The following is a 14194-nucleotide window of genomic DNA, read 5'->3' on the forward strand; positions in this document are numbered from 1 at the left end:
AGGCGTTCAGGGGACAGGCTCTGATGAAAAATGATTTACAGAGGCTTACGCACATTTTCAACGTGTGCAAAGTTCTTTTACACGCGAAAACGTGCTCCCCAATCTCCTCTGAGCTATGAACTGGCGGCACAAGCCACCTATTCATGGGTAAATTTTAGCCTAACTGGAGCTCCGCATTAGTACAGTCCTTACTTAGAGGACGTGTCCTGAACAAAATGTATTTGTCAAAATACCAACATAAATATTAAGATTTGTACAAGGTTTAGAATAAAATGGATTTTCTGATCACGAAGTAATACTTTATTTTCGGTGTAGGAAAATGAACGATACAGAAAGGCGATCACCAAACGAACAGAAAACAATAACAACACTGTAACGATCTGGCTTAGAGTCAAGTCTTTCCCCATAAACATACACACACACCCTTCATTTAAAAGTACCATGTATTATTTCTCCAGTTAAAATTTGGAATCAACCAATATATATAACTTTAATGTGTTTTAAAACAAATATATTGTGGTGTAGCATTTGTTAGAATGGGTATGGGCATGTGTGCAGGCGTGCATGTGTGTGTGTGTGTATGTGTGTGTGTGTGTGTGTGTGTAGGTCAGGGTTGGGTGTTTTCCCCTCACACGCTCCCTGCCCTTGTTCTTTTGAGACATGGCCTCTTATCAAACCTGAAATCCCGTGATTCAGCCAGGCTCCGGTTACCACTCTTGGTGGCGCTGGGATTCCAGTCATCCCCTTCCACGGAGAGTCTCTTCAATTTTACATGGGTTCTGGGGGTCTGAACTTGCGTCTTTGCTGACTGAACCACTTCCATCTGAATCACCAAAGGCTCTTTTAAAATGTATGTTTAAGGCTGGACAGAGTTTCCAAGCACCTGCACCACACTTGACTAACGTGCTGCTGTTGGTCGTGTTAGGGTCGGGCTGTCCTAAACCCCTTCGTGTGCACTCTCTTCTTTTACTGGGAACAACACATACAACTATTAGTTTAATAAAATTTGGGAATAAATAAAATGATTTTTATAGACCTCTTTCCTATGGATATGACTAAATCTTCAACTATTAACAACTTTGGGTATGTCATTGCTACGAGGATGTCCATGAACACACTGTGTCACCTAGGACAATTTTCTCAAGGTAAAACTGCGATGTTAGAGAAAATGCACACATTTTTGTGTGATTTTGAACTGCATTGCTAAGTTTATACTCTTTAATTAAAGAAATAAACCAAGCTGTTTTTATACTTTTTCAAAGTACTCCAAAAAACTAGCCTAGATATTTGATAAATATCTTCCTGGATAATAAAGGTATGCATTACTCTTTCAGTTACATTTTTAAAAAATTATGTGTTATGCATTGTGTCTGTGTGGCTGCCCCAGGAGGCTAGAGGTACTGAATCTCCCTGGAACTGGAGTTATGAGCAGGTATAAGCTACCTTTCATGGTGCTGAGAACTGAACTTGGGTTAGTACTTCCAACTGCCGAGCCATCTCTCTAGTCTTGGTGTTCATCACATAAGGTTTAAGAAACTTTACCGAAATGACAGTTTCCCCACATAATTTTAATGCTACATTCAGGGTTAGGTATCTGGGGAGACTCGCAAGGCCTGTATTTTGTGCACAATTATTTTTGCCACGAGAAACAATCCACACTAGGTGTGATGCTCCAGTGAAACCCAGGAGGCAGGTTTTATTTCACCCGCAAATAACCAAGTTATCCAGATTCGATTTTGGAATTAAGGTGTAGTTGTTAAGAAGTTAAGGTACAAGTAATGTTTTAAAGTAATAAACTTTCCTTTTCTCATTTGGAGAGATGAGTTTTGAAATAGATTGGAACCTGGATGTATCATTAGAATAAATGAACTCATTTAAGTATAGAGCCGTGCAAAACTGCTGTTTCTCTAGGACCGCAGAAAAGGTAGGAAGCGAACACTTCATGGGGGCCAACAGCGCACTCCCAGGATGACTGGAGGAGTAAAACTGGGGACTGCTGGAGAGTCTTGCTTTCATCGACTGTGCTCATCTCTTTAAAGCCTGCAAAGTCAGTACCAAGTAAACCAGAGGAAGGCGTAAGTACCAAGCAGCGCCAACGTCTGTGCAGCCCTGTGCCCTCGGAAAGTTGTCTGTTTATAGTAATTACTGGACCTGGAGGAAGTCTGGTTGCCCACTCTAGTTTAAAAGCAAAGAAAACAGCATCAGGAAGCAGCTGGGCAGCTGGGGGATGAAAAGGAGTGAGCCTGCAGCTGGGCAAACAGCGGAGTCAGTGAATCTACTACACACCTTGCCATTCAAGGCTGGGCTCTGTTTATATTCCCTGCCTGGAGCAAACCCACATACCATGCAGGCCCCACTCACATCTTAAAATGGCGGGGAAAGGATAACTCCACACATGTACGCCACTCTCAGAGCTGCTTGGCTCTCTACTTTCCCTGCTAACACAAAGGTAGAAATAACAACATCTACCCCCGCTGGATGAAAAGGCAGCCCAGATGGTGCTGTGCGTAGGTAAATTTCTTTTTAATACCCCACTGAGAAAGAGACCTGTCTTCGGAAGTCTTGTGTTACTTGCCTACTGAGGGCTAGATGAAGCACGTTTAATTCGCACACACTAAGCCTAGTGCACAAGTAAGCACACCAAGTCTGCTTCTAGCAGGGTGTGTTACAAGAAGCACACTTGAGCCTGAACTATTGTAAGACATGGTGAATGGGGGGTGGGGAGCGTGTCTCACCACAGTGGAGGTTTAGTATGATGGCCTGGGGTTACTTTACCTGGTTCAATAATCAACTTTGTTTGGTTTCCTGGTTCGACTCAGGATTTCCACTCTCCTCATAAGCGGTAACTGTTAGGGTGAATGAATTTTTAAAAAAGATGGGGAGGGGGAAAAAATTCTCCAAGCCTGCTGAGAATTCTAATTGCAGATAAGGAACACAAGTCTGAACTGCCCGATTCAAAATGTGAGCGGGCAGAAGGCAAGCGTGCTTGTCGTTGAAACAGCACACAGCCATCCCGTTTCTCAGAGAGAAAAAGAACTTTTATATTTTAAGGTGGAGTTGGAATAGGTACTGCGAGAAACACATCAGCCTTTCCTTCGGCTAATGCAAACATATCCCTTGCATACCAATGACCCCGTGGGCATCTAACTATTTAAATGTGGTCTCAGGGCACATTTCCCAGCTTGAATTCTTTTCTACTAAAAGTTCATGCATAATTCCCAGTCAGTATCTTCAAGCTATCATTCCCGAACTGCAGGAAAAATACAGTCCGGCAGAAAGCGCTCCTGAGTGAGAACTGGGTTTTGTTACTATATTTCTGTGTGTGAGTGTGTATCTGCTGTGTGTGAGCGTGTGGCACGTGTATGTGCACTTGTGAAGACCAGAGGATGGCACACAACATCTTCTACTTCTTCTCTCCTCACTTCCTTGAGACAGCGGCTCACAGGGAACCCAGAACTGGACCGGAGGCTAAGCCCCAGTGATCCTCCTGTCTCAGTTCTCCCACAGTGTCGAGGTTACAAGTGCAGCTAGCACACCTGAGCTTTTACATGGGTCCTGGGGATTTTTCCTTAGACCTTAGCAACTGAGTCATCTCCCCAGGCCCACACTGTGTATATTTTTGTGAGCCTGGGAAATATTACATCATAACCTTTGCATAGATACTGTTGAATTTTTTTCTTACTGAAAGGCCCATGACATTTAACTGACACCAGCCTTGTACTTTAAGCCATAAAATCTAACATACCTGTGCTATACTTCAATATTCTAGAAGAGAGGTAATTATGCATCTGAAAGCAATGTGCACATTGGGGATCAGTGGGCGAAAGCCACAGTTTCTACCTTTGGACTCTGGCGCAGACGTTAGAGATACGGATTGGAAGAACGGATCACCAATTGCTCGGGGTGGAGACTATTCAATGCCCTCCTGCTCACCTTATAGAGTTATTGTGGATTCCACATTGTGTGTGGAATCACTAAACTTTACAGAGTATATATTATATGCGTATATCTATGGTTACACCATCAGTTCTGATAGGTGCACATACACATATATGTATTTAGCCTATTAAATGCTTACTACCTGCTAGACACAATGATTCTAAGTGCTTTGCTAATTCTTCTAGTCACTCTTTGAGAGGTATAGCTATTTTCCTCCTATCCCCTAAGGTGGGCGTAAATCCTGTTTCCTGTTCTATGAATGGAAAAACCCTTTTTCTTTCAACTCTCCTGACTTATTAATGGCACTCACACTGCCAGTCATGAGCTACAGAGGTCCATGTGCCACCCAGTATCACGGCTTATCTTGTAAATCAGCCAGGACACCGACAAGAGAATTCTCTGTGCCTTTAGAGCCTTAATTCTACTTCAGCTACAACATGGATAAGAGACACTTGATGAGAGGGAATGAAGGATGAGAGCTCACGTCACGGCATGCTCTTACATTTAACAAACACTCGCTAAATGCCGACGGTATGCCTGGCAGCTTTTTATCCCTGGCATCCAAATGAGCACACTATCAAACACCTGAGATTAGACGAGGGTTAAGACAAATAGTTCAAAGCCATCTGTGAAATACAGAGCCAGTTCCTTTTCTGTTGCTGTGGCAAAACACCGCGATCAAAAGTGCATTGTGGGAAACAGTTTAATTCTGTTTAGGGGTACAGAGAGATAAGAGTCTATGGCAGTGGGGAGAGACATGCCAGCTAGCCAAGCATGCATGGTGGCTGGATCAGGACTTTAACCTCAAGCACAGACCGGAGCAGGGTATGTTGTACGTGTGGGAGGGATTGGTGGTGGGGAAGGGGAAGGCAGGCAGCTCGTGCATGTGGTCCAAAGCTTCGAACTCTTGAAGCTGACTACCAGTGTTGTACTTCCTCCAGCAAGGGAGCATCTCTACATGGCTTCTCCAAAGAAAGCCACCAGCTGGGGAGCGAGTGATTGAACACCTGTACCTATGAAGAAGGACATTTCTCATTCAAACCCCACAGTAAGTATGGAAATTTTGGGTCCCTCTGAATAAAATGTGCACTGGCTTGGCAGAGGAAGAAGGTGATGTTAAGTATGTTCCTGACAGGATTTCCTAACTCCACAGCCTGCCGCCTTACTAGCCATCGGCCACTACAAGTTCTGAGAAACGTTCCAGCATTCCGTGTCCACCACTTAAGGGAGAAGTCTTTTTATAAAAGCGCATGTGTACACACACACACACACACACACACATACACGCACACTATACATTCTCATACACCCTCACATATAACATATACATGCACACACACACACATAATGACACACATTCACACACTCAGATACACACTCATGTACACATTCATACATATACATTTGTACACAAACTCATATGTAACATACATGTATGCACACACACTCATGCACACATTCACACACAGTCACATACACACACACACACACATACACACAGACACATACACACCTCCAATTATAACTGAGTTTCTGCAGGTCAACATCCTATCAGAACCAGCAGGCTGGGACCACAACCTGGAAATCCATCATTGTTGTTTCCCAGAAAGCGTTAAGGTTCAAGGAGAGGACGGGCCACTGAGACACCCCAGTCATACCAGAAACTGCAGCATGGGGAGCCTGGTCCCTCCAGGGGTTTGGAGAGCTTCAGCCTATCTATCCTTCTGAGTTTGGCCTCCACTTAGCCATGGGGTGATGACGCCAAAGACTTATTGGAAACCAGGGTGACAGCAGGTCCCTTTAAAGGAACATTTGGACTACGGTGGGCCATGATCTTTCCTCCTGACATCTCCGGCCTTCTTGCTCTTCGGTAACTCGGGACAACCTTGGTGAAGAAACACAGCTGAGTTCTAGTGCTCCCACTGCCCAACTGGGGAGGCTCCTCAAGCTCCTTGAGCCCTGTTTGTCCTTAATTAGAATCTATCCTAGTCTATCCCATTCCATCCCATCCCATCCCACCCCACCCCACCCCATCCCATCCTAGCCTAGTCTAGCCTATCCTGTCATTAGTGGTAGGATATACAAAGTCCCCGGCAGTGTGGGTAGCCCTCCTTCCTTACAGTTTCTAAGGCAAGATGTAGCGCAGAGGTTCCCAACCTGTGGGTCATGACTCCTTGGGGGTGGGGGTGGGGTTCGCACGTCAGATATCCTGTTATCAGATATTTACATTACAGTTCACAACAGTAGCAGTATTATGGTTATAAAGTAGCAATGTTATCATTTCGTTTGGGCGGTCACCACAACATGAGGGATTGTGTAAAGGGTTAGAGCACAAGGAAGGTTGAGAACCACTGAGGGAGAGGAAAAAGTGCAGGCTTCGGCCCATGGTCCAGCCTTGAAGCTGAGAGCACAGGCCGCCGTATCTGAGAGGCAGCTGAGAACCTGGAGGCACAGCAACAACAGATCAGCAGAGGTGTTTCTTACTGTTTCATGCTGACGGGCAGGCCAGCAAAAACCTCTTCAAAACTCACACATACACACACACCAGTGAGGAAGCTCTAGGAGTTGACTGTATAGGCAGCTATATGTTCACAAAACATGTGAATTCATAGAAGTTTCCAGCCCCTCAAGAGTGTAAACGCCACAGTCAGCTCCCTGTTGGTAACAGTTAGCTATAAAACTAAAAGGACATTAGACTAGTTTTTTTTTGGGGGGGGGGGTGTCAGAATACATTGACTTGGATGTGGAGGCCCAAAAATATGAGCTTATTTCCACCTTGTCTGAAGGTCGGAGTTTTAGCTTGTTCAAAATTATTGACAAGTATGGCTACACACCCTCACCTAGGGTGTGGTTACCTGGTCTCTTTGACATTAAGACGGTCCATACAGGTAGATCCACTCCACCCTGACCAATGGTCAGGATAGTCAAGCGTACTTCTGCTCCTTCTTTTGAAATAGGAGATTTGACCTTGGGAGTGGCTACCCTCAGGATACTTGGTCTAGGGTGGGTTCACTGCCTAAACATCAGAATGCTTTTCTCTCATGAATTAATGTCTTGATGACTCAACACTCAAGTTGTCCTTTGTATCCTGTTAAAGAAGTCTTTTGTCTTCTCTCCCCCCCCCCCCGTTGTATTGGGGTATAAAAGTGTATAGAAAATTAAATGGGGGGGCAAATTTCAGTATCCCCTGGAACTCCTTTCCGATACTATCCTATGTTTTCTGTTTTATTATTTTCATTAGCATCTTTGTTTACTATTTCTAATCCCCGTGCCCCTACCCTGGTTAGTGCTCTACTCCTCGAAGCTGATCCCCAACACTTGTAGTCATCTACCTAACAGCTACTGAGCACCCACTTTCCAGGGCTGTGTTAGGTTTGAGGCTAGACAGGACCCAGTAGGGCAGGGACAGGCAAGCCGACCCATACTGTAGAGCAAACGGGTCTGTCACATGTATACGTGCGAGTGGACCGTGTGGATGTTAGGGCCGCCTGAACGGAGTTAGGTGATGAAGGATTCTCAGGGGTCCTTTTAATTAGTTTATATTTAACTCTAGAAATACAGAGAGAAAAGTGAGCAGAAAATGTTTCATTTATATTAAGAATACAAAATGAGGAGAAGTCAGTCCTCAACATGAATGCTAGTCAGTCGCTATCTACAACAGAGCCCTCTCATTCCAGCTCTCCTTCCCATTCAAGTCCCCCTATACCAGTGGTTCTCAATGGGGGGGGGGGAGAATGACCTTTACACAGGGGTCAGCTAAGACTATCAGAAAACACAGATATTTATATTACAATTCATAACAGTAGCAAAATTATAGTTACGAAGTAGCAACAAAAATAACTTTACGGTTGGGGATCACCACAACATAAGGGACTATGTTAAAAGGTCGCAGCATTAGGATGGTTGAGAAACCACTATCCTAGACTGCATTTCCCATTGTCATTTGGGGCACCAAGGCAGACAAGTAACTGGTGGCTAAGTCACACACAATTGGTCAGGAGGACTGTCATGGTGAGCTTTCATAAATTCATCTTCCTTCCCTGGACCGGTGTGCCTCTTTTGGGATTAACAAAATCAATTTGCAAAACAGCATTTTCTGAGTAAGTTTTGTAGAAGTCATTTGGCTATGAGTGCAGAATCATAAGATAAACTACCCGAGTTCAGATCTGCTCCCGTACCTACGTGCTGTGTGATCTTGGGCAGGACCATTGCTCAGAATAAATGACACACCAAATAACGCCACTTAGATTTCCAACAGAGCACAGCTACCTAGAGAAACAGCTTCAGGGGCAGTCTTTCCTGGGGAGTCTTCTGTCTCAAGATTGGACCCGCCAAAAGGGAACACACTTGCCTTTTATCTTCTCGTTATTTCATGAACCAACAAGATAAAATTCATAACACCGAAGAACGGACTGAAGTCAAACATTACACCCAAGCGCAGGCGACCTTTGTCCCAGGCTGTTATCTCTTCGGCAGGCTCATTCATCTCCTCCAGAAACTACCTACTCCTATCCAAAACTGCACACAGACTCTGTTCCCTCTCCCCTAAGACGTCGCTTAAGTTTCAAACTTGAACCTTCTGTGTGGCTCTAGTGTACCTGTGTGTTAATAAGTTTATATGCTTCGATTTTATTTTCTTCCAATTTGTAATTCTGCAAATTACTGTACATTTGCTTTATAGATCTGGATCATTAAACTTCCGGGAGGGGAGGGCTGAAAGGTTTTCTTTCTGTTCCTACATAATCTAACTTGTGCCCCAATGTCTTCACCGTTAAATAAAATTGCAATGCTGTTGCCTGGACGGGGCTGTGGGAGGGTTCCAGGCATTAACTAACAAACACACGATAGACGCCAGCTGCTGGTATTTGAGGAAAGCGTCATAAAATGACTCATTTTAATACTATGTGATGACTTCTCCGCAATTGGGGCGGGGGAGGGAGTGACCATTTCCAAAGGGGCAAAAGGAGTGGGGTGAGGAGTGGCTTCGCTAATGCATGCTAAGAAATTTTAGCAATTTTACTCTTTTGAGCAAATGAACGGACAAAAAGGAACAATCATGTTGAACAAGCAATAGGATCAAAGACCGTCCGTGAAGCTGGCTTCTCAGAGAAAACGTGCCGTGCACCCTGGCTCCACTGGCTTGGACTCAGCAGGGCAGGCTGAATTTATCATCAAATTATACTTAGAATTCATACAAATGCTTTGAACAAAAGACTGGTACTCTAGACCCTGCTGGCGAGGAACAGCCAGCCTGCCAGAGACAGGGTGATGGAGAAGCAGAGAAGAAACAGAATGTAGGTAAAGACAGAGAGCCCGTATGCAAAAGGAGTTATAAGGATTATAAAAATTATGAAAATAACGACATTTAGCTCAGTGTACCATTAAGGACTTCATTCTGGGAGTAATTACACAAGGCAGCATTTTTAATGGAAAGCGCTGATCTGGGGAACAGCAGTTGTGGGCTCGGTACGGGTGAGGTTACAAAATTGCTCCTCACTTTAGCCTTCCTGACTCTGGCAGGGGCCTCATCTATGAGAGAGGACCACACGAGGTCTCCCTACAGGACCGAAGTTAGGGGGCTCATCAGCTCAAACTATCGCAGACCCTTTGCTGAAGAAAGGTAAAGTGTGGTGCGGAGGCGCAAACGTGGAAGGGTGGAAGGAAGCCGATCACAGTCACTTCTGGTGCAGAAGGCTCTGTTGGAAGGAACTGTGAGCAGAGCTTCTAACAGTGGTTCTCAACCTGTGGGTCATGACCCCTTCAGGGGTTGCATATCAGATATTTACATTACGATTCATGACAGTTATGAAAGAGCAATGAAGTAATGTATAGTTGGGGGTCACCACAACACAAGGAGCTGTATTTAGGGGTTACAGTGTTAGAAAGGCTGAGCAGCAATCTAAGGGGAACAAGGGGAAGCTTAGAGGCAGCAGAGGATGACATTAAGGAGCAGTGAGGCTCTCCGCAGTCTAGGGCTGGCTCCACCCCAGTAGGCTCATTCTTGCCGATAAAATACCCTAGGTCTAAACGCATTTAGTAAACCTGACCTACTGGATGTTACATTTATCCGGTTCCCTTAAATGTGGTTAGCACATTACTCTACCCTCAGGCAAGAATCATCTAACACAAAGCTTGATTTTAAAATTCAGGCTTGAGGGACAGACAGACAGATGCTTTGATGACGTGACAGGATGAGAAGAGAAAGCAAAATATAAAAAGGTGCTGAAAACACAATCTATCGCAGAGAATTGGATGTTGTCTGTCCCCGCTTCCAATCTATTGTGATTAAACAGTAAGACCAAAAATCATTTTAGGGGAAGAAAGGCTTTATTAATCTTCTCCTTCCAGGTCACAGTCCATCACTGAAGGGCAGTCAAGGCAGGAATACAAGGCAGGAACCTGAAGCAGAAATCATGGGGAACACGGCTTTGCTGGTTCACTGGCAGGCTTGATTACACGTTTAGGCTAACTTAGGTTTCTTATACAGCCCAGGACCGTCTGTCTAGGGATGCTATGGCCCACAGTAGGCTGGGCCCTCCTGCATCAGCCAGTACTCAGGACAATCCACGCAGGCGCCCATAGGTCTATGTCATCCGGCAAGTTCCTGGAGACTTTCCCTCAGACCTCACTAGGCTGTGTTAACTTGGTAAATAAAGCTGACCAGAACAGTTTTCCTCCAGATAGACTGGCTGACTTCGTTTGGGTCACTATTCCTTCCCATATTGCTGGTTCCAGTAACTACTCCTACAATCCTACAGTTAAAAATCTGCAAGTGAGAGGCTGGAGAGATGGCTCAGCGGTTAAGAGCACTGGCTGCTCTTCCTGAGGACCCAGGTTCAGTTCCCAGCACCTACATGGCAGCTTACAACTGTCTGTAACTCAAGTTCCAGGGAATCTGTCACCCTCACACCAAGACACATAAAATACAATTAAATAAATTATAAAAAAATTATAAGTGAGGTCACTGTAAGTCAGAGATTCCCTGAGTATGAAAATCATGTATTTATTTCCTTGTATTTATTCCCCCTGCTAGAGACTGGATGCTTTCTTCCCCGTGTCCGGGAACTGTGCACCTGAAGGGGCTTCATGAGTCTCAGATACTCCAGGGTGGGCATGCTCTCTGCTCCTTGTGTGCAGTTTGTGCCCTGGGCACAGCTTTGTAGAGCTGTGTTGACTCATAGCTTCCCCTTCTGAAGGCCTGGGCGGTCCACACAGTCTGTTAGGCCTTTCTAATGCTAACTGCGGCTGGATTTGAGTCCAAAATTCCAAACAGTGACAACTACACACTGTACGGAGGTGATAAAACACCATGACCAGGGACGCTCATAGAAGCATTTATCTGGGCTAGGGTTCCGGGGGATAGAGTTCATCACGCAGGGCAAGTGTGGCAGCAAGCAGGCAGCATGGTGGCAGGAGGAGATGCTGAGAGGCTGACAGGTCACATCTCGCTCCCAAGCAAGAAGCAGGGAGCGGGAACTGAGGTGGTGTGTTGTCTTCAAACTCTTCATGCCCATCTCCAGGGACATACTTCCCCCAACAAGGCTGCACCCTAAACCTCCCTGAACAGAGCACCCACTAGGACCAAGTGTTCACACATCTAAACCTACAGGGGATGTTCTGAGCCCAGCCAGGACAATAAACAATATACTTCCCAGTAGCTAAAGGCAAGTTATTGTTTTTTATCATCAGGGTAGAGGATGGATAAATTTTAGTCCTAAAGATAAGTTGGGGTAACAATATACTAATTATTGCCCCATTTCTGCTGACTTGAGCCCGGAAGCAGATCACCACACTGTGCCGGGGGTACGGGATTTTTTTTAGGAACTCTCTGAGGGCTCTGGTAACTCACCTCCTCCCTGCAGGCTGTCTTGCTCATTGCTGTATTGATGAACCTTACTCGGGGATATCTATCATCCTAGTGACTTTAATTAGCTCCCAAACTGATTATTGATCAATCATCAAGGACTCATTAGGGAGGAAAGCCCAGAATTCTTTGGCAGCGCGGGGCTGATATACAGAGACGCAATGGGCTTCTCTACATTTGAGTTCAAGGGGAGCGTTTGTCATGTTCAAAATGCTAAACTGAACAATAATTTTAAAGTGTTAATATTAATTACAATTGGTTTATAAGACTTTGCTACTTTAATAAAACCATTTAGTGGAAAATGGGTAATTTGGCTTATGAAGGATAAATTATTTTATGCCTCATTAAAAAGCAAATGTTTCTATTTGTAATGAGAGAAAACTGTACAAATTAATCTTAATCTGAGCTTTTTTAACAGCTATTAGAGGCAGTTTCTAATTTAAAGTTTGGAGTCATGGCCAAGCGTTACTGGTTCTGTTCATCTCCAAGGGACTCCTGACGAGCAAGCGTACTCAGCAAAGACTGCTCCCGCCCCCTTCTGTTACCAGAGAATCCTTGTCCAATGACTTTATTAATATATTACTTCATCGTGTGATATATGTTGTGTAGCATATATATGATATGTGATGTATTAGTCTTGCTTCTGCTGGTTATTTTGGCACATAAGGTGATTTTTCATAAGTACGATAAAATAATTTAGCAAGTATAATGCTAAAAGAGGTACTTACTTTGGAACTATCAGAGACTTCTCATATGAAATGACAATAAACTTTTACCTAGTAAACTCTCCAAGATTATTTTCCTATCGATGAGCAAAGGGGTGGGGCTAGATTTCTTTAAAAGCCCAGCTTGTTCAACATTCATTTTTAAATCACAAACTGGCCAACATCCTTACAATGCCGTAGGGGCATGGAGTTCCCTTCGGGGCAGTGCTTTGGCTTACACATCTCTTCTTTGTGGACTGTCTTTCCCACCTGTCCTTGATCACTAGAGGAAGGGGCTCGGTGTCTGCCGGAGGTCTTTGGAAGGGAGGCATCTGTGAAGCCTAGCACCTCACACCATACAGAGGAATACTCAGGACTGCGTAGCCACCATTGCTCCCAGGACTCCCAAGTTTGCTGAGAGCCCGGCAAGCCATGCATACGACATGCAGGTGACGAAGACAACCCTGTAACAGCCCTAGAGCTGAGGGGGTAACTTTGAGCACCTTCCATTTAACTGACTTAGGGCACAGATTCTGGGGGTTTGGACGAATGGCAAATACTTGCATTCTCTAGGCCCAGAGACCTTACAAACCACAGCCTCTTTGCACAGACTTATAGTAAAGACACTGTGCTGGCTGCTTTTGTGTGTCAACCTGACACAGGCTGGAGTCATCAGAGAGGAAGGAACCTCAGCTGAGGAAATGCCTCCCTGAGATCCAGCTGTAAGGCATTTTCTCAATTAGTGATCAGCGAGGGAGGGGCCAGTCCATTGTGGGTGGTGCCATCCCTGGGTTGGTGGTCCTGGGTTCTATAAGGTGAGCTGAGCAGGCCAGGAGAAACAAGCCAGTAAGCAGCTTCCGTCCACTGCCTCTGCATCAACTCTTGCCTCTGGGATCCTGCCTTGTTTGAGTTCCTGTCCTGACTTCCTTTGATGATGAACAGAAATGCTGAAGTGTAAGCCTCATAAACCCTTTCCTCCCCAACTTGCCTTTTGGGCCTGGTGTTTCGTTGGAGCAGTTGAAACCCTAAGACAGATGCCCTCTGTAAAAACAAGCACACTGTCTTAAAGACTGCATTTTATTTCTGGGTGACTTAGGTAACCAAGCTCGGGAAACAGGGCTGCCACGTCCAAAGCTTAGTCTGGCCTCTTAGCTTTGGCACCTCTATCTCAGGAATAAGATAGAGAGAAGGTTGTTGTGGCTACAAAACAAATAAATACCGCCCAGCATAGTGGATGTTTAATACATTGTTACTGTGATTAATAAAACATTTCACCTTTCCTTCATATCTGCTGTGTCCTGACTGTTGACCTCCTGAAAACTCACTCAGATTTTAGAACTTTACTCCCACGGTCATGGGATTAGGTCGACAATCTGGAGCTATTAAGTCATGGGGCCGGGCTGTCATAAATGGATTGCTGCCTACTAAAGAGGTCTTAGACTGGCCCTGCCCACCACAGGAGGAAACAGAGAGGAGCTCTGAGCTAGAAAGTCCAGGAGGGACTAGCCAGACAGTAAAACCTGTGTCTGTCATGATCTTGTACTGTCCTCAGCCCCCAAGCGGTAAGAAATGAATGTCTGTTGTTTCTGAGCCACTAGAGTCTTGTTATAGCTGAACGAACTCAGTCACAGTACCTGTACTGCAGTCCCACAGAGCCCTAACCCAGGCAACGCTCACTTACATACCC

General features: G+C 45.0%; 1 protein-coding gene across 2 annotated transcripts in view; it reads right to left on the reverse strand.

Moving 5' to 3' along the window:
* Positions 1 to 14194, reverse strand: part of Srgap1 (SLIT-ROBO Rho GTPase activating protein 1) — a 274372-nt gene that overhangs the window by 88846 nt on the left and 171332 nt on the right. The window lies entirely within an intron of this gene.

Source organism: Myodes glareolus, chromosome 26, assembly GCF_982192425.1.
Source record: "Myodes glareolus chromosome 26, mMyoGla1.1, whole genome shotgun sequence".
In the NCBI taxonomy this organism is placed as follows: domain Eukaryota; kingdom Metazoa; phylum Chordata; class Mammalia; order Rodentia; family Cricetidae; genus Myodes; species Myodes glareolus.